The sequence below is a fragment of the Lygodium microphyllum genome, chromosome 11 (assembly GCF_053477565.2).
Source record: "Lygodium microphyllum isolate KBCC chromosome 11, Lygodium_microphyllum_v1.1.10, whole genome shotgun sequence".
In the NCBI taxonomy this organism is placed as follows: domain Eukaryota; kingdom Viridiplantae; phylum Streptophyta; class Polypodiopsida; order Schizaeales; family Lygodiaceae; genus Lygodium; species Lygodium microphyllum.
In genome coordinates, this window is record NC_141145.1 from 4,494,957 (window position 1) to 4,520,947 (window position 25,991).

General features: G+C 41.3%; 1 pseudogene; it reads right to left on the reverse strand.

Moving 5' to 3' along the window:
• LOC148028496 (protein ENHANCER OF LHP1 1-like) overlaps window positions 1-15,749 on the reverse strand; it is a 39,777-nt pseudogene extending 24,028 nt beyond the window's left edge.
• Between the last annotated feature and the right edge of the window lie 10,242 nt (window positions 15,750-25,991).

Below are 25,991 nucleotides of genomic sequence, written 5' to 3' on the forward strand. Positions count from 1 at the left end.
TGACATGACTGTGGAAGAGCCATGCAAATAGGAGGGTGCCTAATATACCATGCTAGATTGGAGCCATGGAGGATTGAAGAAAGTCGAAAGGCTGAGAGGGACCAATGCTCACTTTTGGACTCACTGTTGCTCACAAAGAAAGCATTTGGAAATTGGATGCAGGTCATGATACTTATCTTGGACATAATCACTTGAGAGTGACTCAATATTGTTTAGAGTGGAAGAAATCGAGTGCCATTCTAGAGGCACCAGAACCTAGAATGGAATTAGAAGATGGGAAGATGACGTCTGCGCATGCCAGTGATGGAATTTCACCCCACCTCACGTTGATGAGGAAGAGAAAGCTACAATAATGCAAAAAGAGATAGTTGAAACATGACATGAGCATTTGACACAAGGCTAAGTCAACACTAACGTTTGACACGAAGCTAAGGCAATAGTAACGTCCCAACTAGCGCAAGGTCGATTAGAAGACTGTAGGGATATCACAATCACGGTGCATTGTTCTGGGTCTCCATGGAAGAAGTTGTGCTTTGGGACTACAGCATAATAAGGGCCATATAACATGTTGAAGCAAGTATAGAAAGGGGTGGAACTATTAGTTGTCAATTGTGTAATCATGCCTGCATGAAGAATGATCTATTATGGCGACAATCATGGGAGGAAAGTGAAGAGGGTTTTGAAGAGCTTTTGGAGTGCCAGCACAAGGATGATTACATGATTACATGATTACATGCCAATCATAATTATTTTCACCAATTGAATGACTATCACAAAGAATTTTTAATCATTTCCTACATAGGGGAAAAAAAACAAGAAATTCCCTATCAATTCTCTGCTAAAGGATACACATAGGTAGGGAAAGTAATTCATAGGGAAGATAAAACATTTCCTAGTTACAAAAACTAGGGAATCCCTAATTTCTCTAACTTATGTGAATTTTTAAGTAGAAAATTATATGCCAAATTTTCAACTAGGAAATTATATAGAGATTTCCTTGGGGGGATCACCTTATAGGATAGTTTAAAAACTTTTTTTTTACATTTTGTATCATTTTATATACCCCTTTTGTGAATTTTAGAGGCAATAGTTATATCTTTTCTATAAATTTAAAATTCAAAGAGTGTAATTTCATGGCTCTTTTTATATAAATCAAATTAAAGCATGATGTTGGAATACTTTAGCCATGGAATTTTATTTATATCTACGATAAAAAATTCCTCGCTCCAATAAAACTTGTGTGTGATAATGATTGGCTGAGAAGGAGCTTGAATATAAAGGAAAAAAATATGCCATAAATGCCAACATATCGATCTACATAAAATGCTCAAATAAACATCATAATGGTCACAATAAAATGTCTAAAATACCTAGAAATGTCAAGTATGAATTAAACTCACACAAGCTAATCAAATTGATAACATCCTCTCTTAGATCATGGGTGATTTGATATAATAGAATGATATAATGATAATGACTCATCATAGTCTATACAACAAAGACCACCAAAATAGGACCATGGATATCCAAGTAGTGGATGATGAAGCCACCACTAATGTGTTTCAAAGAGAATCTAAGTGTCAATGTTGAGCATCTAGTACAAGATTATTCCATAAAAAATGCTTCTAAACATATGTGACCATAGATTCCTTTCCTTTGGTCAAGATTGCCAAAGTGTCGCCTCATATGAGCTCAAACTAGGAGCTAATACTTCTGTGTCAAATAATAGCCTATCATGGACTTAGATGTCAATCTTAACTCTAAGATTTCAAAACTTTTCAAACTTCAGTTGGTGTGTTCAGGATGCTCCCTTCTAGAACTTGTGTACCTATATATCTTTATAGATGAGGCATACTTACCCCATCTCACCACCCGCTTACTCGTCCTCTCTTGTGTTGGAGAGTCATAAGGGATGATTGTATCACTGGTATTGGAAAGAAAGTGGAGACACCAAGTCCTTTTTGCGGTCTAAAGAAGATGATCATGTCTATTTCTTGGCCTTGGCCTTTTCTAGGATCTAAGTCGGAGTGTCTAAGAAAGATGATGATTGAGTAGAGGAGTTAGGATCTTGCTTCATCTTCATCTCTGCCTTCCTTGAAGCCTCTACCTCTTTGCAATCCTTGTGAAAAATGTCCCTTTTTATCATAATGATAATACTTGGATGGGCCTTCAACTTGTTCTGCATGATGCCACCTCCCTCTGATGCTATAGAGCCCTCACATATGGGATGCTCTAAATCTTCACAACATGTCAGCTGCTCCATATACACCTCTTCCTACAAGTCACTATGCAAGTATAAATTCTTGACATCGATTGCTACAAAATCCAATCTTTGGGTGCTATCAAGGCAATCACACATGTTGCCATGCTAGCAACTGGAGTGAATGTCTCTTCATAATATATGATATATGTTTGAGCATAACCTTTTGCAATCAGTCTAACATTACACCTGCTAACATAACTTTCTATGTTATGCTTGATTTTGTAAATCTACATATAGCAAATAACTTTCTTGCCCTCAAGAAATGGTACAAATTTCCAAGTCTTATTGGCTTCTAATGCAACTATCTCATTCATTGCTACATCCTAATAAGCATGACCAATAGAATCCTTAAAGCAAGTGGGTTCAACATTCTCAACCAACTTTATTATATAAGCATAATGGTGATTTTCATAATGTTCAAAACTAAATCATTTAATAGGGTATCTTACCATGCTAGACCTATGTACCATAGGATAACTCGGTAGAGCCTTTACCTTACCATGTGCTCTTTTTACACCTGGTGTCTTGACTGAAGGAATACCAAGCTCATCATCCAAGTTCTTTGAACCATATTGGAATCTCGATCAGATCCCAAATGACTTGTAGATGCATCATTACCATCCGACACGTTTTTATTCCCTTTGTCTTTACTTGTAATACGTGTAGATGCACCTGAAGATGTGGGGCTACTCATTAGTCTCCCAAACCAAGGGCTAATTGTAGATGTAGTATTGGATGATGTTTCTGGTCTACTAAGACTATGATTTTTGCTTCTTGTTTTGCACATAACTATCATGATTATCATAATCATCTAATGTATCACCACTAGATTCATATCAATAGCTTATCTCATTAAAAAGGTATCCCTCCTCACTCTAAACTCACCTATGATGATTAGGTTATAATGACAATACCCTTTCTACTCTAAAGAGTATCTAATTAAAATACATTTTTTAGCCTTTTGATCAATTTTCTTATGTAGCTCATTTGGTACATGAACATATGCAACACAACCAAACACTTTCAGGTGTGACACATTGGTCAATTTGCTTATAAAGCATTCTTTAGGGCTTATCCCATGAATTATACCTGTGGAAGCTATTCATAATATAGACATCAATATGAATAGCCTCATATCAAAAATATTTTGGCATATTCTTTTCAACCATCAATGCTCGTGTAAATTTTGCAATATGTTTATTTTTTCTTTCTACAATCCCATTTTTTTGTGGGATATATTTGCGAGTAGATGGTCTCTTTATCCCGTGAGACCTCAAGAAGCCAGTAAACTCATTAGAGAGGTAATCTTCTCTTCCATTTGACCTCAAGTACTTAACTTTCAAGTATATTTCTATTTCAATAGCAGCCTTGAATGTTTTGGAGTTCTCAAATACATCACTCTTTTTTCTTCATGAAATATATCCGTAGCTTTCTTGAACAATAATCAATAAACATGATAAAGTATTTGCTGCCACCAAGAGATATATTTTGTGTAGGCCATGAAATATGTGTACTTACAACATCAAGTATATTTCTACTTATATATTTGTCATGAGAAAAAGGTTGTCTTGCATGCTTACCAAACTGATATGCTTTATACACCTTATGAAATTTTATAACTCTAAAAACAAGCAATCCTGCAATCAGCCCTTTAAACTACATTAATTTCAACCTTTACACATTTGTATGTCTAATATATTTGTGCTATATTTTAATGTATGCAACCACTTCTTTGCTTTTAGTATACATAGCAACATTCATACTAGGAATTCTAGTTTTCAAAGTGAACATTGATGAACTCTAGTTCCTTTTGTGATCGACTTGCACTTATCATTAATGTCTTCTACAAAACAACCTTTTACATTACATCAAACTTGCAACTCTTCCTTTATCATTTGTCCAACCACTAAATTCTTTGTGATTGATGGCACATTTAATAAATTTGATAGACTCTTTTGTTTGCCATCATGCAAGGATCAATGATTGTTTTAAATTTGTAAAATTGGATGGCACCATCCACACATAACCTAGATTTTGTAAATCCTTTTTCTTTCCAAACCATTGAGCATGACTCGTCATATGATTAAAGTCACCTAAACTAACCAATCATATATCATCATGTGTCCCATTTCTTGGAACAGTATTCATCATATGCTACAAAACAAACAAATGCTCATGTTGGTCATCATTTTGTCATGAAAGAACGATGCATAGTTTTCTTGTTGTAATTTACCACTCCTATAGTTATCATCCTTCTTAGTATAACAGTGGGCTACAAAATGACATGTTTTACCATAATAATAGCAAACAATACCAAAATTGCCAAAACCTCTATTTTATCATCCACCTCTTCCTCTAGAGCTCCTCGTGTCTCTAAAGTTTTCATGGCCTCTTGAAATCTTCATTTCACCAAATTGCTCATTTAACTTGTTTTTTTGGTTATCACCAATACTACTATACCACAATCTCTCGAAGAGGATCTACCACATTCCCTTTCTAAACTTGAGTAAAATGCTTGAACTTGTTTACCACTTCTCTTAGATAATTCACCCTATATATTGATCCCTTTGGTAATCATGAGAGAGACCAACTCATCAAAATCTCAAAATGTCTTTCATATATATACAAAAATAGCAAATGATTTCTAAGCCTTCTCATTATTAAGGCCATCCAAAGTACATAAAACCAAATCAACAACATCAAGCATTGTATCAATCATTGCATCATCAGTACTTCAATTCACAGTAGATATTAGACTACACTTCATGAGTTTTTACCTTATTATAGTCATCTCTTGAATTGTCATGAAGGCCTTGTACCCCTTGAATTGTCAACACATTGGTGGTCCCAATAGATCCACACAAGAGAACACCATCCTCTTCATGTAGGTGGTCGATATCCATCAACAGAGTCAGAGTTATACGAGACTCCAAAATATGAAGATTTTCAACAAGCACATCTAGCTTTAGAAAGTCATATAGTCCAAAGTATTGGTCATGGTATACACAATTATTTCAACACAAGAACTATTGAAACCCTAGTAAAACTTAGGAAGGCCATTAAACTTCAGACTCTTCTTGTAGAAAGCCAAGAGTCCATTGAACTGATGCTCCTCTCCTTTCTTTATATAGTGTTGGCCTCCTTAGAAAGGTGTGTTATAATGTAGTCTAGGGAATACACAAAAAGAAAAATAGGAGGGAAGACACACTGGCTGCTCTTATGCATAATAGTATTCCCCCATCCCCCTACATGAACATCCTCCTTTACCAGAATGCATGTTGCACCCCCACCCTCCTTTGCATTCCTAAAAGCATGCAAGGAAAATCCGTTTTTTTCCCACAATGCATGATAATATATATTAAATAATTACTTTTCTCCTTCTCTTTCTTTTTCTCCAAGTCAACTATCATTCACCAATCAAGCATATTTGAATGAAGTTTGAGAGCTTTTTCCCATCCTTGTCCATGTTATCATTCACCATGCTTATGGCCACACAACTTACATCCACTAGATCATGTATGGAGGTGTTATCAAGAAAGCCATGAGACACCTTTCTTGTATATACTGATCATTAACCATTCCTCCTATCCTTCCAAAGATATAAAGGTACTCAAAAACAATGCTAAAAGCATGTACTCATTAGTCGTACAATGCCACCCGTTTCACCATCAAAAAAATTGGCCCCTTCATGCATGAGCCCTTATTCATCTAACTTAGATCATCTATACAATCAATCTCACTAGCCAAACCAAAATATATGGATAGTTTCACTAAGTTCAACTACTCAAAACATCAAACTCATGTCCTTTTTCCTAGGGTTTTCATAAGTGGATGCACAACATCACGACATCCACCCTCTTTGAACCTACATATCCCTCTCATGTGCCACATTATGTAGCCACCTAGATCAAACACTAATATGATCATGACCTTCTTTTTTTGAATAAGCAACCTCCCACTAGGATCAAATAGCCAAGTCATCGGTATATTCTAGAATGCATAACAATTCCATCTAGATCATAAGGCATTGATAGTGCATGACATCCCTCATTCATATAGCCTTCCATGACTAATACCCATGAACTCATTAGATCCTCTGAGATCAAAGGGTAAACCAAAATATTAGTGCAATATCCTATATCTTTGAGTCTATGCATGGTTGGAGCATCCATCTATGCATTGGTGTATTCATCCAAAGGATATATTTATTTCATACCTTCAACTCTGATAGCATCATCCATCTCTTGCACATTAGCATCAATATAATCCATCATCACATCCCCATTAATAATGTTAGACTTGTCAACCATAACATTTGTAATAGTCTCCTCTAGCATTACATTTGTCAATGCATCTCTCTCTTGAGCATCAATCTACATAGCAAAATCATAGCAAAATCATGAATCAAAACCTCTACATAATCATAACCCTCCCTCTCTCTTATTCAAAAATTATTGTCAGTAAAAATATATATTTCTATGCCTCTCTCTCATTAATAAATATACATATGTATGTGTGCATGTATTTATGTGTGTATATTGGAAGTCTTAATATGCTCATACACACATGTACACACATATGATTAGTTCAAAGTATAGCCTATGAATATTAATATTACAACAACACGATGTCAAGTTAGCAAAGACGTGCACAATGAGAGATCGAGATCATGTCTCTCTCTCTCTCTCTCTCTCTCTCTCTCTCTCTCTCTCTCTCATCAACCATATTGATTGAACATGGAATTTATACTTGTTTTCACCAATCAATATCCGTTCTTGCCACCACAACAAATACTTCACAAATTTTTACGCTTTAATAATGAGTTTTTCAAAAAAGAAAAGTTTAATGAGGCTACTAGAGCCATGTATAAAGAAAAAATTCTTGTGAGTATTCATAATGGATGGAAATGTAGGCTTGTTTATACACCAACCCATGCTTACTGAAGAGAACTTACATCTATTATTTGGAAAGAGAAGAACTTTTCCAACATTGCCCATTATGTGACTAGCAAAGTATGAAATCTGCTAATTCTTAGAGCAAATGAATTTTATTTTATTGAGAAAATACAAACATACCTTGCTTTGGTTAGCTATGATCAAGTTTATAATAATCTTTTACTATCATTATTTGTCAATTTGTGAAATAATAGTACACTTGCGAAAGGTCAATGTAATACAAATCTTAATCCGCAGTGCGATCATGGAGGTGATCCACCCATGCAAAATATCCTTCCTTAATTAAATCCTTTAAGAATCAAGCACAAACAAGTCATTCATCCCTAATATCATTTTCCAAGAAAACATTCCTTTATTTCCATGGCGGCTTCTCATCACAGACCCTTGCTATGCATTTAGCTTAAATCACAAGCACTTTGAATAATCATCTAAATAACAACTAACAACCAGTTGAATGTAAAAGCATTTAGGATGTTGTTCAATCAACCAACAAAACCAATTGCATTCTTTCCAAACAATGCGAGAATAGATGATATAACATTTCCATCGTATATTTGCTCTCCCCCTTCGGATCTAAGAGCAATACTATGCAAAAATGTTTCTTAACACTTCCTTCCTTCGGCCAGGGCATATGTTAAGGGTTCAAACACTATTCATGATGTAAGTTCTATAGGTCACTTACCTTGATTGATAACCCAACCCTGAAATTGGATTGGCAAAAGTCATCATTATCCAACGGATCTCAAGACATCTTAGTTTTAACCCTTATGATTAATTTATTGTACTAGCTCTTAATTAATTCATGAAGCAAATAGGAAATTATCCTCATATATCAAAATATGTTAAAGGCATAACGTGTAAATACTTGATAAGATAAGTGCGAGATTATCTTAAGTAATTAGACTCCAACAGGCCTTGCCTTGAGCTAGAATCTAGTTCTTCTTAATATTTAAGCTCTTAGGCTAAGTATTTTTGAAGTATCTAAACTAGTACTTTCTATTCATGATTCTTAATGTCATATTCTTTTAGCAATAATGCTATTTATAACCCTTGACTATGCTTTCACCTAGGACTTGTATGCATAGTCTTTTAATATCATTCTTTTAATGACTATATCCTTCATAACCCTTGACTAATTCTTCCTTGTAATTGCTTTATCAACGAATAAGCCATATGCAACTAGGTGCAATTAACTTTCCTTAATATATGCACTTTGCAAGCTCCATCTTATGAATATGTGAGATGAAATGATCTATACTGGTGCATGATAGTATGGGCCTAACGTATCTCATACAAGAATCAAAACAAGTATCTATCAATTTGAAAATACATTACTTACGACCGGAACCGCAATTGGATTGACGGTGATGCCTTCGTTGGAAGCTTTGTTGTAGGTTATGGGATTGCCATCCACACGTGACATTCTTCGCTTGGGGGCCATTTTCTGTAAGTAGACTCAAGAGATTAAGAAGGCGGAATAGATTTGAGATGGGAGAGTGTAAGAGAAGATGGGAGACTGGGATAACAAATTAATGGCGGCCTTGTGGGCCTATCATACAGCTTATAAGACGGTTGTAGGACAAATGCCCTTTAGGCTGACTTATGAAACGGAGGCCATTCTACCCTTAGAGTTCTTTGTCCCTAGCTTAAGGATAGCAGCCAGGAGCATTGGAGGGAGGAGAGGCTTGGACCAACTACTTTTTAGAGTTAGAGCATTTCACAGAGACTCAACTCTTATCCATCCACGCTCTAATTTGTGAGAAGGCACGAAGAAAGATGTGGTTTGACAAGCATGTCAAACAGCACAACTTTGATGAGTGGGACCTTGTTCTACTATACTCTGTGAAGGGTCACAAAAAGAAAATGAAATTTAAAGGGCTAGGACCTTTTCGAGTACGTACAATTAGTAGAACGGGAAATGTTGAATAGGAGACGCTCGAAGGTGAAGAAATAGGCTTTTTCAATGGCAGTCGCATGAAAAAGTACAATCCTCCTTCCCATCCATTGCACGAGCCACCTATGCTTGAAGCCCCTGTCAATGTCTGCGTGGCCACTATTACGGAACTGACAGATCAAGATGAATAAGCAGTGGCACCCGCCTACCTACGAATCACGGTCACTATAGAACGGATGTAATCTTTTGATGCCTTGATCGACAAAGGTGCCGACTATAATATCTTGACGCATGACCATTGGACACGGATTGGTCAACCTAAATTACAGCCCAAAAATGCTAAACTCGATCCATTTGGGACCCGGTAATAAGTCACTACTTGGTCGCACTTTTAAAAGGCAGATGAACTGCAATGTGTACTATAACCTAGATCGCATCCATCTTGCTATAGGCAATGTGTGCATAGTGACTACTTTCAGCAAGGGTTATCTTGATCCTTCTCCAATTGCAAAGCCACTGATAGAGACTCCTACGACCACGCCTATGACCAAGCCTAGGGAGAAGGGCTGTGATATCTCACCCCATGCTCAAACTACTAGAACCAAGCCCACCAAGGCCATTCACAAGGCCAAGGAGTCCACACTCATATGGGTGCCAAAACGACAAGGGCCACCTCCTTGTAGACCATAGAAACGTGCTTCTAAACACAAAAACTATCAGTCATAGCCTAAGAGGAAGCTTAGATGCTATCGACGTAGGTGTATGACCATGCCGCAATGGATCCCCAAAGATCTCTTGTGAGCACAAGGATACTATGAGGGAGACCCTTGGATATGGGTGCCTAAGAGTGGACATTCAAGAGGCTAAACTCTAAGCAACCTCACTCTAGCTAGAGAGGCTTGCACATACGGAGCCCAGGCTGCAAAGCAAGCTGGACCAACACCGGTTGTGATTAATGAATCCCAACACATTTATCGTCCAAATCTAGAACCCATAATTATCCAAGTCAGAGGAGTTGAGCACCCCCATGGCTGACTCAGATAGAATGAAGCACACCTCCTAAGCCACTGAAGCCCACTGCAGCATCTCAAAGTGCTCCAGAATGCAAAGTCCCATCTGTGACGCTAGCAATGAAGTCATCATTGTCCAGCACAATTGCACCATCACCACCAGCAGGTCTTAGGCCTTTGTACGAAAGACGATCTTTCTTTTCAGTGGCCAAGGATCTTGCTGAGACCTCGAGAGATGACGTAGTGACATGCATCAAGGTGTTAGATAACACCTTCACCACATTCACTAGGAGCTATGAGAGGCTTGACCTAGGTCTTCTCGATGAACCCCTGCTTCTGATGTTCATGCATTGCCATGCAGTTGGGAAGACTATGAATTTATGACCGTCAAATTTCCCAAAATTGCCGCTGCATTAATCGCTAATGGAGAAATCTCAAAGGAGCAAGCCATTCTCAAAAGACTAATTACCTCGTACCGCAAGCCTGCTCGCTCTGCACCTGAACAAGAACTAGAGGAGCTCATGCAGCTTGCTAGCTCTGATTCTTCATTCTTACAATTGTGGTATGCCTTGCGACTCCAATGGGAGAAAAGAGGTTGCCACATCATGACCAATGCCGAACAAAGAAGGACAATCAAAACAATTGAATATGACCCTACTTATGTGGCACCTCTTTCATTTAGGGTTTCGGCCATTACACATAACATACACTTAGATGACCATGTGTTAGCCCACCCTTGCATTGACCAATTCCTTATGAAAGAGGAACTGCACGTTGCTAGACACCTCAACTCTGGGGACATCTTTCATGATGTCTTAACCTATATCACCCAAGCTTCCATACGGCCATGTGAACTTGATCGTCATGCCCAGCTTGAATATAACCCTAACCTCTATACTTGGCTGTTGGCCAAGTAACTCGCCCCACAAAGTTCATGTGACTCCTCCTTCTTCCTTTGCTAATCCTAGGAAGGATGTCTTTAAAACTTAAGGGGGGGGGGGGGGGGGGGGGGGCGAGGGGGAACAAAGTGAGAGCCAAGTGATGTAGCAAGGTGTAGTGATGGATGAAAATGATCAACTGAATTTAAATAGGAAAGAATGCAAGGAGGAAATAGATATTTCTTTTGAATTATTTCCAAGTTTCATACCTCTGGAGCAGCATGGAAAATTATCACACACATTCTTTCTTGGGTTTTTGTTAATGATGAGTCAATTCATAACGCTAATATTGGCATGGTGTAATGACAGGCACCTACCATGGCAGGACAAGAAAAGGGAGGTAAACTTCCATTCACTGAAGAGGAGCTGACAAAGTATGGGATTAGTGTTGAGACACGTGGATTTAGTCAGTTCACGTTCAAACATACCCTGAATTTAGACAATGCCATCCTAGAAGAGCCAACAGTGAAAGAGTTGGTGGATAAATGCAACCTCCGAAAGTATGTGGAAAAGGTCGAACAAGCTGTAGATTATAGCATATACACAGACTTTTTAAAGAGCTTTGATGAAGGTAGGAGCTCTGGCACGGTCACAGTAAGGACTGGTGACCAGGAAACAAGGGTGCAAGTGCCCCTTAATGCAGCTATCGTCGAGAAAGCCCTGGGGCTTGTGTCCAAGAAGGAGAGGTGCCCAAGAAGAGATGTATATACCATGATGGGAGCCAAAAAAGATGACGTGCACACAGTGGGATGGAATCAGTTTGGCTGATATTCCAAACCCCGCAACAAAGATGCAAGCTAAAATGGTCCATGCCATTTTCTCAAGACAGAGATACAACGCTTTAATGAATAGAATTGAGGTGCCATTACTAGAGAGCATCGTTGTAGGAGTTCCAGAGGAGGTGGATTGGAATGGTTTTATGTAGAAAACTATCAAGAGTTCAGCCGTGCTCCTGGCTCCAGCTGTAGCACACCAACTAGTGGGGATTCTCCTACTTCTACTACATGATCCACAAGGAAAAAACGTGCTTTGAAAGCCTCCACAATCAGATATGGTGGTGTCCTAATGACGGCAATCATCCATGAGGCTATCAAGGATGCTGGTGTAGATGAAGAGCAAGCTGTGCATCAAAGCTCACCTCACTGTGAGGAAGAAGGCTCGAGTGAAAGGATAATAAGTGACAAAGGAGAGTCAGAGGTACCACCTACTCAAGCGGCTAAACCATGGGAGCAAAAGAAGAGTGACAAGAGCCAGAAGGAGAAGAAAGAAAGACTGAGAAAAGAAGAGTGAGCCAAGATGAAGAGGGCTCAAAGAGATTCAAGAAGGGTGGAGGAGGAACAAAGGAAAAAAGAAGAGGAAGAACTCAAAAAAATTAGAGAAGAAATAAAGAGGGTAGAAGAAAAGAGGCAAAGAAGGGCAGAGGAGAAAGCCGAAGAACCAAGAATGAAAGAACTTGTTGAGTTGGCAGAGGCCACTCATAGATCTATCGAAGAAACCCATGGGGGAGGAGAGATTGATCCTTTGAGTCCCCGCCATGAAGCTAAAGCAAGTGGCAGTGTGAAAACAGCCCTAGTAGTTGTAGGCAAGGACAAGTCCCTGCTGCACCCTCTACCTTCCTCCTTTGTGCCAGTATCAACCAACACCACAACCACAACCGCCCTGCAACCCATGCCCTCTCTAGACACGGCCCAATTGATGAACATGATGTAGCTACTTGTCAGTAAAGTGGCTGAAATTGTACCAAAAGCCGGAGTAAAAAGGCCCGATGCCGCAGATGCCGAGTCTAGGCAAGATAAAAAATGACATAAGCTAGAGGCATCAACCACTACAACCCCTACTCCCATGCCATCTGGTGCCGACTATGACGCTTATATAGCTGAGCTTATAGCACAATTGAACAAGGCAAAAGAAGATAGCCCTGGTGGAGTTAGAGAAAGAAAAGGAAACTTCGGCAGCCTTAAGGCTAGAAGTTTCAAAGCAAGGAGTCGATCGAAGAAGGGAAGTGAAAACTCTACAAGATCAGCTGGAAGCAAAGACCAAGGAAGCCCATGACAATGAGAGCTGCCAAGACAAAGGCTGGAAGATGAAGAGCAAAACCTGGTGGCAGAACAACGAAGCTTGAAGTTACTAGTGCAGCAGTATGCTAACTTGCAACAGAGAACTACCGAACTAGAAAGGTATAGACAGATAGAAGCTCAGGAGGGCGAGCCAAGTGAGCAACTAGAACATGCCATAGCTTTCTGGCTATGGTGTGAACTTGAAGAACAAGATAGATTGGAGAGGAAAATAGAGTTCCTAGAACAAGAAAGGCTGGGAGTTCCTGGAGTAGAAGCACAAAGGCTGCAAAATGAGGCACAACGACTGCAAGATGCATTGGAGATTACCAAGGGAGACATAGAGGCCCTCATAGCCATGGCCTTTACCCAAAGAAGATTGCACTTCACAGAGATCCAAAGTCACGAGCAGCTTGTGCAAGAAAAGTCAGAGCTATTTTCTGAGGCAGAAAAAAGATTCAGCATTGCAAATCAGGCAAAAGAAATTGCTGAAGAAAAGCTGGCTCGAAAATCTAGGGAAAGAAACCAACTGTAGTTGTTAACAAATGAGCAGTAGTAGGTTGTGACAACCTTGGCAAGTGAGCTAGAAGAGGGAAGAAAGAAGATGGACGAGAGAGCCAGTGAGTGGGAAAGAAACAATTTTGAAAGAGAGGGATTTAAGATAACGCTTGACGGTGGGCGCTGAGTGCGAGAGAGTGCTTGCGGAGTCCAAGGTAGAAGCTATTGATGTATGTGCCAACACACAAAGGCAAGCCTTCCTCAGCACAATACTACATGTCACCTAGGCGGAGGACAATAATTCAGTGGAGAAGGTAAGAAGGAAGCTAGAACTAACCACCCGAGCACTAAAGTATGGCCTTCAAGAACGGGAGCTTCCAACATGCACATGAATCACAAAAGAGCGGCAATTTCACTACCTACGCCGTGCCGGCCTCTCCACTGTTGAGCTTAAGGAACTTGGATTTGAAGAGCATGAGCCCCCACCACCACCACCACAAGCGGTTCCATCAGTTATCGAGTAGAATGTCGAAGAGGGTCTGGACTTTGAGCAGGATGCTGAAGAAGAGCAACAAATAATGCCCAGTCCGCCTCTACAATCTGTGAGAGAGAATCAGACGCCATTACAGAACACTGCAAAAAATTCTGTCATTGCAAAGAACACAGCTTCAGCCTCACAAAGGCAAATCTACAAAACTGACGAAAGTGGTATTTGACCACACAATCACTTCCTAGTGATGATTTTGCATCAACAGGCAACAGGGATGATTCTGTAACTCCCAATGTCTCTGCGCACAAGCATATGATGCAATTTCTACAGTAACTTTTCACCGACATGTAGAACAGTGGTTGCACAGCATAAAACTGGGCCTTTTCTTGAGTGCGTGCAGAAAACTTCTGCCTCCAAAACAGGCCCCGAAATGGCCTCAAATAAAAAAAACAAGGTCTCTAAGGGCTAAAGCCCTTTCCCGCAGCATATACTGCCCTCTTGCTTCACCGCGAAGGGCATCTCAACCTGAGACAATGCACTCCTGCACTTTCCGGCTGTGCTACCTGTAGAGATCTACTCCCAAAACAGAAAATGAAAGCAACACTGCTCCTCTTATAGAACACCGCAAGCTTGGCTTGCTTTCTTGAGCTCCTTACCACGAACAAGGCTCTGATACCATGTCAAGATTGTGGGAGAGAAGGAAGGAGTCTCACTTGTAGCTTTCTTGCTTGCACAATGGGGGAATACACACAAGGGTGGAGGCTGAAAACAGTTTTCCTCTTCTTAGTTGTGGAAGCCAAAAGAACTCACATACAAAAGAAATAGAAGAACCCTATATATGGGTCTTAAACCAAACTCAACTAACTAAGGTGGCATACTAATTGAGCCACGAACTAGAGTAGATAAGGATAGCTGTCATGTAGCTATTATTCATGGGCGGTGTACCAACTGCGTTTGCAACTGACAAGTCGGTGACATAAATACACAACAGTCACCTTGGCGTATCACAAGTGGTGGTTTACCTGGATGTGGTTTTTGGCGTTTCGGTACCCATAGAAACATGGACTCTTTGGCCTTGTGAGCGCTCCTGGTGGGCATGGATCTGGGGTTGAGAACTCAGCATGAGGCCATAGTTTCCATCTGTTTAGACTCGGGCTGAAGCGTGGTCGTAGGGGTTTCTATCGGCAGCTTCGTAAAAGTATGGGAGTTAGGGCAGCCCTTGCTGAAAGTCGTCACTATGCGCACATTGCCGATAGCAAGATGTATGTGATTCAGGTTGTAATCCACATTACAGTTGGTTTGTTTCTTGAAAGTGCGACCTAATAGTGATACATTACCAGTGTCCTTAGTGTCAGGCAACACATGGAAGAAGGCCGGTAAACTTTCATACTTGATGGAAATGACCACCTTGCATTTCCCTAGGAGTGGGTAAGCGGTACCCCCAAACGGGGTGAGTTGAGCGTTAGTGGGCTGTAGTTGCAGTTGACCAATGCATGTCCAATGGTCATGTGTTAGGATGTTGTAGCCAGCACCTTCATCAATCAAGGCGTCGAAACAATACACTGCTCCTGCTGCAACTGTGATCCGCAGGTACGCCGGTGCCACTACTTCCTCGTCTTGATCTGTCGGGTCAGTTACAGTAGCCATGCGGACTTTCAGTGGGGGGTTCTAGCATGGGTGGCTTATGTAATGGATGTGAAAGAGGATAGTACTTTTTAATGCGGCTGCCATTAAAGAAGCCTATTCCCTCACCGTTAAGTGTTTCCAACTCGACATTTCCGGTCCTACCGATTACGCATACCCTGAAAGGCCCTAGCCCCCGAAACTTCATCTTCTTTTTATGTCCTTTTACCAAGTACAGCAGAACAAGGTCCCCTTGTTCGAAGTCTCGCTGCGTGACATGCTTGTCAAACCACATCTTTTGTCAAGCCTTTTCACAAATGAAAGAGTGAGTGGCGAGGAATCGGGTCTCCGTTAAATGCTCAAGTTCTACTAAGCGGTTGGTCCACGCCTCTCTTCCCTCCCAACGTTCCTGGACTACTAGCCTCAAACTAGGGATGAAGAATTCTACGGGAAAAATGGCTTCAGTTCCGTAAGTCAGCCTAAAGGGCATCTGTCCCATAGCCGTTTTATAAGCTGTGCGATAGGCTCACAAGGTCGCCATTAGCTTGTTATCCCAGTCACTTCTCGAAGTAAACACGACTTTTGTAAGCACATTGACTAGAATTTTGTTTGTGGATTCGGCTTGGCCATTAGCCTGAGGGTAATAGGGAGAGGACTTCCGATGAATTATTAGGAAGGTAGAGAGCAAGTGGGCAATCACTTCATTAATGAAGTATGTGCCTTGGTCGCTTACAAGTTCGATTGGACAACCGAACCGTGAAATGACCTACTCCCACAAGAATTTTGCGGTGGTCCTAGCATCGTTCTTCCTCGTGGCTCGTTCCTCTGCCCATTTTGTTAAATAGTCGATTGCCACTATGATGTATTGAGCTTGGGAATATTGTGCTGTAGGACTGACAAGACCAATAAAATCGATGCCCCATTTTTCAAAGGGTTGTCGGGCCATGACAGGGGTCATCTCCATCTTGTCCTTTTGCATAGGCACTTTGGTCCTTTGGCACTCATCGCAGTGCTGTACAAATTTATCTGCATTGCGGAATAGGGTGGGCCACCATAGCTGGGATTGTAACACTTTTCGGGCTGTTGTGTTCCCACTAAAATGCCTGCTAGCGATCACTGAAAAGCTTGACAAGAACAACTTCCAAGCATGGAAGTTTAGAATGATGAATTTCCTTATGGGAAAAGGATATTGGGAATTTGTTGCAGGAAATGAAGAAGAACCAGTTCTTCCTGATGTTCCCAATCAACAGTAAATGCAGGCATTTAAAGCATGGCATGAGAGAGCCAGGAAAGTTATGTACTGGCTGTCTATCAGCATTTCAGACTCTATGATTGTGCATATTCAAGATGCAAGTACGCCAAAGGAGGCATGGGATACTTTGTCAAAAATATATAGCACAAATACGCAAGCCAGAAAAATGCAGCTCAAGCAAGAGTTGCATAATGTGCAAAGAGAAAATATGAGCATCAATGACTACCACATGAAGGTGAAGAAGATTGCAGATGCACTTGCTTCAATTGGGTCACCAGTGGAAGATGATGATTTAGTTTCTGTGACCTTGAATGGTCTAGGAAAGGATTATGCACAGTTCCGAACATCCATTTCCGTCCGTGAAAGATTTCCTGATTTTGAGGAGTTGATTGCTCTTCTAATTTCTGAGGAGCAGAGAAATGGTGGTGCATCTTTTTCAAGAGGAACTTCAAAAGAAGTTGTCTTCTACTCAAATGCTGGAAGAGGTAGAGGCAGAGGTAGAGGAGGCTGATATGGAGGCCATGGTAGAAATCAGAATATGCAACAAACTCAAGAAAACAAGTCCTATGGAGGAGGACATGGTAACTCTAGAGGCAGGGGGAGCCAAAGAGGTCGTGGTGGATGGCAAAGAGGCCAAAATGCAAACAGTAATGTTGAATGCTACTACTGTGGTAAAATGGGTCATATGGCTAAAGACTGCTATAAAAAGCAGAATGACATCATGAATGGAAAACTGCAACAAGGGAATTATGCATCTTCTAGTAGACAGGGTGATGACAGAAATGAGCAATTGTTTATGGTGCAGCACATGAACAATTCTGTGACAAGTGCAGAAGAAAGCAATGATGTATGGTATGTTGACTCAGGTGCATCAAACCACATGACAGGTCATGCAAAATGGATGGAGGATGCAAGAAAAATGGAAAAACCAGGATTTGTGGAGACTGGTGATGATACTGCACATCCTATTGTGCAAATTGGAAAAATTCCTTTGTCTATGCAGGATGGGAAAAAGAAATACCTGTCCGATGTATTTCATGTCCCGAATATCACCAAGAATCTGATTTCTGTTGGTCAAATGGTTGAGCAGGGCTTGCAGGTCAGATTTAATCCTCATGGATGCTTTGTTGAGGATATGAAAAATAAAGGTCGCTTGATAGCAAAAGGAAAGAAGAAGGGTAGAATGTTTACATTGGATGCAGACATGTCTGAATTGAGTGCAGCAATGTTTGCACATGGGACCGGTGTAGTTGCAGATATTGATATCTGGTATAAACGCATTGGTCATGTTAATGTACAGTGACTTAAATCAATGCAGGCCCAAAATATTGTTGCAGGTTTGCCTAAATTCAAGGTTGCAGAAATGCATAAGGTATGTGAAGCCTGTCAATTTGGAAAACTGGCAAGGAAACCATTTCCTAGACATGTTCAAGAGAGTGAGAAGCTATTGGAATTAATCCACTATGATGTGTGGACTACTAAAGCTGCATCTCTTGGAGGCTGTCATTATTTTGTCACTTTTATTGATGACTATAGCAGAAAAGTTTGGGTGTATTTTATTAAAAAGAAAAGTGAAGTTTTTGGGCATTTCAAAACCCTTAAAGCTATGGTTGAAAAAGAAACAGGCCTGCAGATAAAATGCCTAAGGTCAGATGGAGGGGGAGAGTACCTCTCAAATGAGTTTGCAAGGTTCCTGCAGGAGCATGGCATAAAGCAACAATATTCATGCAGTCATACCCCACAACAAAATGAAATTGCAGAAAGGAAAAACAGGCATATTGGAGAGGTATCTCGTGCCATGCTCAATGAAAAAGACTTGCCAGATTTTTATTGGGCTGAAGCAGTTGCTACAGCAGTCTACATAATGAACAGGACTCCCACTGCAACAATACATGGAATGACTCCAAAGGAGAGGTATACTGGTAGGAAACCAGATATTTCTCATTTGAAAATTTTTGGTTGCATTGCCTATGTACATGTGCCAGATGAGTTGAGATCCAAGTTGGATCCAAAAGCTGAGAAATACATCTTTATTGGTTACTCTCTGCAGCAAAAAGGGTATAGATGCTATAACCCTTCTACTCGTAAGTTTACAGTGAGCAGAGATGTTGTTTTTGATGAGATGAGTAGCTGTATAAACCAGTAAATGTGATTGATGATGTAGATGCACAAAATGGTAATGATGCACAGAATTCACAGCAACAGTCACAAAATATTAGTGGACCTGGAGCGTCCTTTAGTAGTGGTTCACATTCTTTGCCATGGACAGGCAGATTGAGATCAGGAGAATCTTCTCAAAGTAATGCAGATAGTGGTATGCAGGTATCACAAAAAGGAAAAGAGAAGGTTGATCAGCCCATGTTTGATGTGAATGCAGGTCACTCTTATGTGGATGGTGAATCCAGTGGCTCAGAACAGAGCATTGATGATGAGTTGGGTATTCCTTCTATTGTTACACCTAGAGTAAGGAAGACCAGGGATGTTTTGAGAGCACCCGGGAGTGAACCTACTTTGCGCAGGTCTACGAGAGCTAGGTATCCTGTGGATAGGCTAAAATATGATGGATTTACAGCCATTCACTATGCATATATGGTCAAAGTGATACAGGAACCAGAACCCACTTCTTTTGAGCAAGCCATGGGAAAAGAAAAATGGGAGAAAGCCATGGATGAAGAGATGGATGCCTTGGAAGCAAATGCTACATGGGAATTGGTACCTTTGCCTAAAGGTAAAAATGTAATCGGCTGTAAGTGGGTTTATAAGGTGAAGCACAATGCAGATGGTTCTGTGAATAGATACAAGGCAAGATTAGTAGTCAAGGGGTATGCACAAACATATGGCATTGACTATGAAGAAACATTCAGTCCGGTTGCAAGGATGGAAACCGTAAGAGCAGTCATTGCTATGGCTGCATCAAAGGGATGGTCTTTACATCAGATGGATGTAAAGAATGCCTTCTTGCATGGTGATTTGCAAGAAGAGGTCTATATGGAGCAGCCACCAGGTTATGTGCATGCTGTTCATCCTGAGTTTGTTTGCAGGTTGAAGAAAGCCTTGTATGGCTTGAAGCAAGTACCTAGAGCATGGTCTGACAAGATAGGACAGTATCTTGTCACTATTGGCTTTCAGATTTCCAAGGCAGATTTCTCACTTTATGTGAGAAAAACAGAGAAAGGTATTATGCTACTTGTCATTTATGTTGATGACTTGATTATGACAGGTGACAGTGATGAAGATATCCTTCATGTGAAAATGCTATTGAAGCAGAAGTTTGAGATGAAGGATTTGGGAGGGCTGCATTATTCCTTGGGCATTGAGGTGATTAGATCACCAAGTGGGATACAGCTCTTGCAGAGGCAGTATGGATTGGACATGCTGTCCAAATATGGGATGACAGGCTGTAAGCCTATTTTAGTTCCTTTGGAGCAGAATGTGAAGCTAAGCACAGATACAGGTGAGCTTCTAGAAGACCCTACTATGTACAGACGCATAGTAGGAAGCTTGATTTATATGACTATTACCAGGCCAGATTTGAGCTATGTTGTTGGACTGGTAAGTCAGTTTATGCAGGCTCCAAGGAAACCGCATTTGGATGCGGCTAGACGCATACTCAGGTATGTGAAGTCCACATTGCAGTATGGACTATTTTATGAGACTGGGGTTCAGATACAATTGCATGGATACACTAATGCTGATTGGGCTAGTAGTATTTCTGATAGACGATCTACCAGTGGATATGTAATCTCTTTTGGGAGTGCTGCAGTCACTTGGAGCAGCAAGAAACAGCCTACAATTGCCTTGTTGAGCACAGAGACTGAGTACAGGGGTGCAGCAATGGCTGCATGTGAGGTAGCTTGGTTGCATAAGCTACTTTATGATATGCATTAGTCTACAAATGGGCCAGTTGTCATTTATTGTGACAACATGAGTAGTATACACTTGGCAAATAACCCAGTCTATCATGCTAGAACAAAGCACATTGAGGTGCATTATCACTATATGCGAGAGAGGGTTTTACTAGGTCTTATTGATCTAGTTTATGTCAGCACAGAGGATCAGGTAGCTGATATATTCACGAAGGCATTGGGCGCAGAGAAGCTGCGCAAGTTCAGAGACCTCCTTGGTGTACAGGAATTGGGATTGAGCTCGAGGGGGAGTGTTGAGATATCGAGCTCCACTCATGATATGCCAGGGTGACCGTTGTGTATTTATGTCACTGACTTGTCAGTTGCAGACGCGGTTGGTACACTGCCCATGAATAATAGCTACATGACAGCTATCCTTATCTACTCTAGTTCGTGGCTCAGTTAGTATGCCACCTTAGTTAGTTGAGTTTGGTTTAAGACCCATATATAGGGTTCTTCTATTTCTTTTGTATGTGAGTTCTTTTGGCTTCCACAACTAAGAAGAGGAAAACTGTTTTCAGCCTCCACCCTTGTGTGTATTCCCCCATTGTGCAAGCAAGAAAGCTACAAGTGAGACTCCTTCCTTCTCTCCCACAATCTTGACACACACCCCCTAGGAAATACACCACTTTTCTTGTAGGTTATGTTCATGTTTCAAGAACGGGCTGCTTGGCTGAAGGCGATCATCTACTACATCCTCCAATGACAATGAATTTTTCCAAAAGTCGAACATGACCTCATTACTGCAACTTTAGGAGCTTTGCTGGGAAGGCTTCAATGGCTCAACAGATTTCATGTTGACAACTATCCGCCTATTGATGGGTTGCCATTGGCATAGATCTTGGAACCTCACCGTCCGATGATCCATGTCCACTACCTCAAGATCTACGGATCGCTTATTAGCATCACAAGCCTAAAGACTTTCAACTCAAAACTGAAGGTCCTCTACTCCCAGACAAGGGTTTTCAGTCTAGGCCATGGCTTCTCAAGGCAAACAACGTTCGGGGGGTTTCTCCAGAATAAATCCCTCCAATACCATCCTCCTAAGGGACTACTTCTTGTTTCAAGCGTTTCGGATACTCAAACGACGACCGGCTCCACAGGGGTGCCAGAACAATGAGAAAGATGCCGAGAATTGTCAGGAAGACTAAAGCACGCTGGAATCTCTCCTGGTCATTGTCATCAAACCCCATCACCTCTCATTCACAAGCCTCAATGTCCTCTACCCACCAGTTACACCTAGCAATAGCATCATCTATCCCACTACTTCCCACCACAGTGCCATGGGACTGGCACTCCTCTAGGAGGGGGGTAATGTTAACCCCAACATGAAGAAAGCAAAAGAAAGCAGAAAAGACACAGGGCAAAGGCAGAAAAAAGGTAGCCCAACTAAAGAAAGAAGAGGAAAAAAGACCAAAAGTGCAAGGGCAACCTTTAAAGTCCAAGGCAAATGCCGAAGGGGAAAGGTGCATTTTAAAATAGAAAAGGCGCACCCTGAAATCTTGTAAAAGAGCGCCAGTGCAATTTGTAAATGTAGACAAGCGGTGGAAAGGAAGCTAGGAGGATAGACGGACAATGAGAAAAGGGGCCTAGGCTAATGGTCGGCCATGTAAAAAAAGGGGGATGACCGCCCATGGAAATTAGGGCATGTATATAAAGTTAAAAAGTGAATGAGAAGCTGATTCTCGTGTGTGGCAGAAAGCTTCTTCTTCTTCTCCTCTTGTTTCTTGCCTTCCTGCTTATGCTTGAGAAAGGGATTGAGAGAGTGTGAGAGGGAGTGAGGGAGTGATTGTGTGAGGGTGAGGGATCTTGGAGAAGGAGCTCTCCATCTTTTCTCTTCATCTTCTCCTCCTCTCTTCTCTTCTCTTGTCTCGTGCATGGCTATGGAGGATGAAGCTCATGGGAGAGGGATTGAGGTTGCTTGAGCTTGCCTCAAGGATCGTGGAGCTGCCGGTGTGCAAGAGAGAGGAGGGTACTCGATCGAGCATCAAGGTAAGCTCACTACACCTGTAAGGTAGGCATTGCGCGTCGGCTATGTGAGAGGTAGCCATGGCTGCTCGGTTCGAAATACTTGAGCAATAAGTGGTCCGTAGGTCTCGGGGTAGAGCTTGAAGAGCTCCCACAATAGATTACAAAGTGTAGATAAACACCCAATTGTGAAATTAGCACCTAGATTCTATGGACCATTTAAAATCATTCACAAAATCAATGACAATGCATTTAAGTTAGAACTACCACCACATTGGAAAATTCACAACACCTTTCACATTAGTTTATTACGAGCCTTTAGAGGCCAATTACCTGTACACCCTGTTTATGAAAATCCACCTTTGTTAGATGAAGAGACTGAAATCCTTGAGCCTGAAGCTATCATAGATACTGACTTTATGACCACTAGAACTGGCCGTAGATATTCTAGATATTTGGTCAAGTTTAAAAACCATCCTGTTGAAGAGACCCAATGGATGTATGCTAGAGACTTAAATGCTTTCCCCATTCTGTTAGCACCACGTTGAGCTAATAACAATTGAGGACAATTGCTATCCCACCCTGAGGGTATGATGCCATGAGGCATATTTCACGGTGGATTCCGTGCCACGGTGGATTCCGTGAGGTTTTACGGTGGAACCCATAAACTTTGTTGACCGAGGCTCATACACAAAGTGGATTCTTTGTGCGAAAAGTCAATGGGAACGCCTATCCTTTTCGGGCATTTCGTTAATTTAGTGTGTACATGGGTGATTCCATAGCGGGTGATTTCGTAAAATACATATTAAATTAATAAACGTTTATGAGTTTAGAGTGCGCACTCGTGATAAATTAAGGTTAGGATTGATTTCTAACCAATTGATTTATTTATGTAGCTGAAGACTGCTAGGTATTCACTTTTGTCGGTTTAATTGTATTATTTTACTAACGATTTTGAATGCTTCAATTGATGTGCAGAGATAGCAGTAGTAGCGGAGGAAAGCATTGGAGGATAGCATGTATTCGAGTTATCACTTATATTTTAATGGGCACATACCTTAGGCATGGCACCTATATTTTGTCGCGCCTATTTATTAAGGCGTTGGATATTTATTTATTATTTTGTATGTGCATGGGCGCACGATTATGATATTTGTATTTGGACATTGTATTGGGTATGCCTGACTCTTTGGGCACCCGTCCATTAGCTTTATTTCTATTTGGCACTAAAGCAAACTCAAAAGCCAAAAGCATGCTATTTTGTAATTTGGGCTATTATTTGAGCTTGAAGATGATTAATACATAAAATACATGCTTTGTGGAGCGCTCACACAAGGCATGGGGGAAGATTGCACCCAATTGGTCTCTTGTTCATGTCATGCATGCTTTCTACCTTGATTTTTGTGCAAAAAGTAGAGTTCTTTTATTCTTGGGGACCTTCCGATGCTCACTACGCAAGCATACAGCATCCGATCTGTGCACTAGTTGGTCATTAAAAGTCAAGTCAAATTCTGAATTTGGTCTGCTCAGTGTCTAGCTGTTCGGGGTGAATCCTGTCAGAGATGTGAACAGGGTGGCCACGACTGTAGGGCAGGTTTAAAAACCCTCTATTTAAAGTTCTGGTGAAGTGGTCCAATTCTGGGAGTCGGATGGGTTGGTCTTCTGGGAATCGAACAGGGCTGGTTCGAGTTTCACGCTAGGAATAGTGGTCCGATTTGAGACTTGGACAGGGTGGTCAAATTTTACTTTGGTCTGATTTTCCTAGTCGGACAGGGGAGGTCCAACTACTGCGATGGGTCGAGTGGTCCAAATCCGGGACTAGGACACGTGGTCCGATTTTGGCACTAGGTCCGATTATAGTAGTCAAACGGGGGTGGTCTGATTTTCGAAGTGGTCCGATTTTCGGAGTGATCCGATTCTGGGAGTCGGATCAGAAAAGTGGTCCGATTTTCGGAGTCAGACGGCGGTCCGACTCTAGAAATTGGGTGGTCCTATTCTGGGGGTGACATGTTGGTCGGACGGCATAGACGACGGTCCGCGGGTTGCGTGCGAGGCTTCAAGGTCAACGCCTACTCCCTAGAATCATCTCGTGCCTTCCACATAGGTGCAAAACAATGCAAGGAACTGCCAGGCCCACCTCGAAACAATGTGGTGCTCAAATTGATCAGTGCTTCAATGATCTCCCTGTAGCTCTCTCTCTCTCTCTCTCTCTCTCCCTCACTCTCTAGCTCACTCTCTTCCCACAAGGCAGAATGTCAAATGTGGTCTTTCCTAGTTCCTTGGACCTTTTATTGCCCCATCCCAGTCTGCTGCAACCTCAAAAGTTAATCCCTCACTCTCTTCTAGCCAGAAATCTGAATCTGTGCCCCTATTTTCTTGTTTCCAACAGCAGTAGAACCCTTATATTTTCCTTTGTTTTCCTATTCTAATCTTAACCTAATGCAACAAAAATCAAAACCAGAGATGGGGATGGATAGTCCTACTCTAATACTCAAAAACAAATAAAAATACTTACTTGCTCCAAGATCAAAACCTCCTAAATCTCCTAACTATCTCAAGCATCGCTTTGGGCTGCAAACCCTACTTCTATGCTCGATTTGATGCATGTGGCGCTCAAGGCTCGATTCCCTTGGTCCCAGAAATGGAACCAAAATGGAGGGGAGCTACGGAGCTCTACCTCGAGACCTACGAACTGCTTATTGATCAAGTGTTTCAAGCGGAGCGACCATGGTTACCTCTCACATAGCCAATGTGCAATGCCTACCTTACGGGTGTAGTGAGCTTACCTTGATGCTCGATTGAGTTCCCTCCTCTCTCTTGCACTTGGGTAGCTCCACGATCCTTGTGGCAAGCTCAAGAAACCTCAAGCCCCCTTCATCAAGCTCCATCCTCCATAGCTGCGCAAGAGAAGAGAAGAGAAGAGAAGAGAAGATGAAGAGAGAAGATGGGGAGCTTCATCTCCACGATCCCTCACTCTCACACACTCACTCCCTCACTCCCTCACACTCCCTAAATCCCTCACTCAAGCACAAGAAAGAAGGAAATAAACAAGAGAAGAAGAAGAAGAAGCTTTGGCCACACACAAGAATGAGCTTCTCATTCACTTTTGAACTTTATATACATGCCCTACTTTTTGGGCGG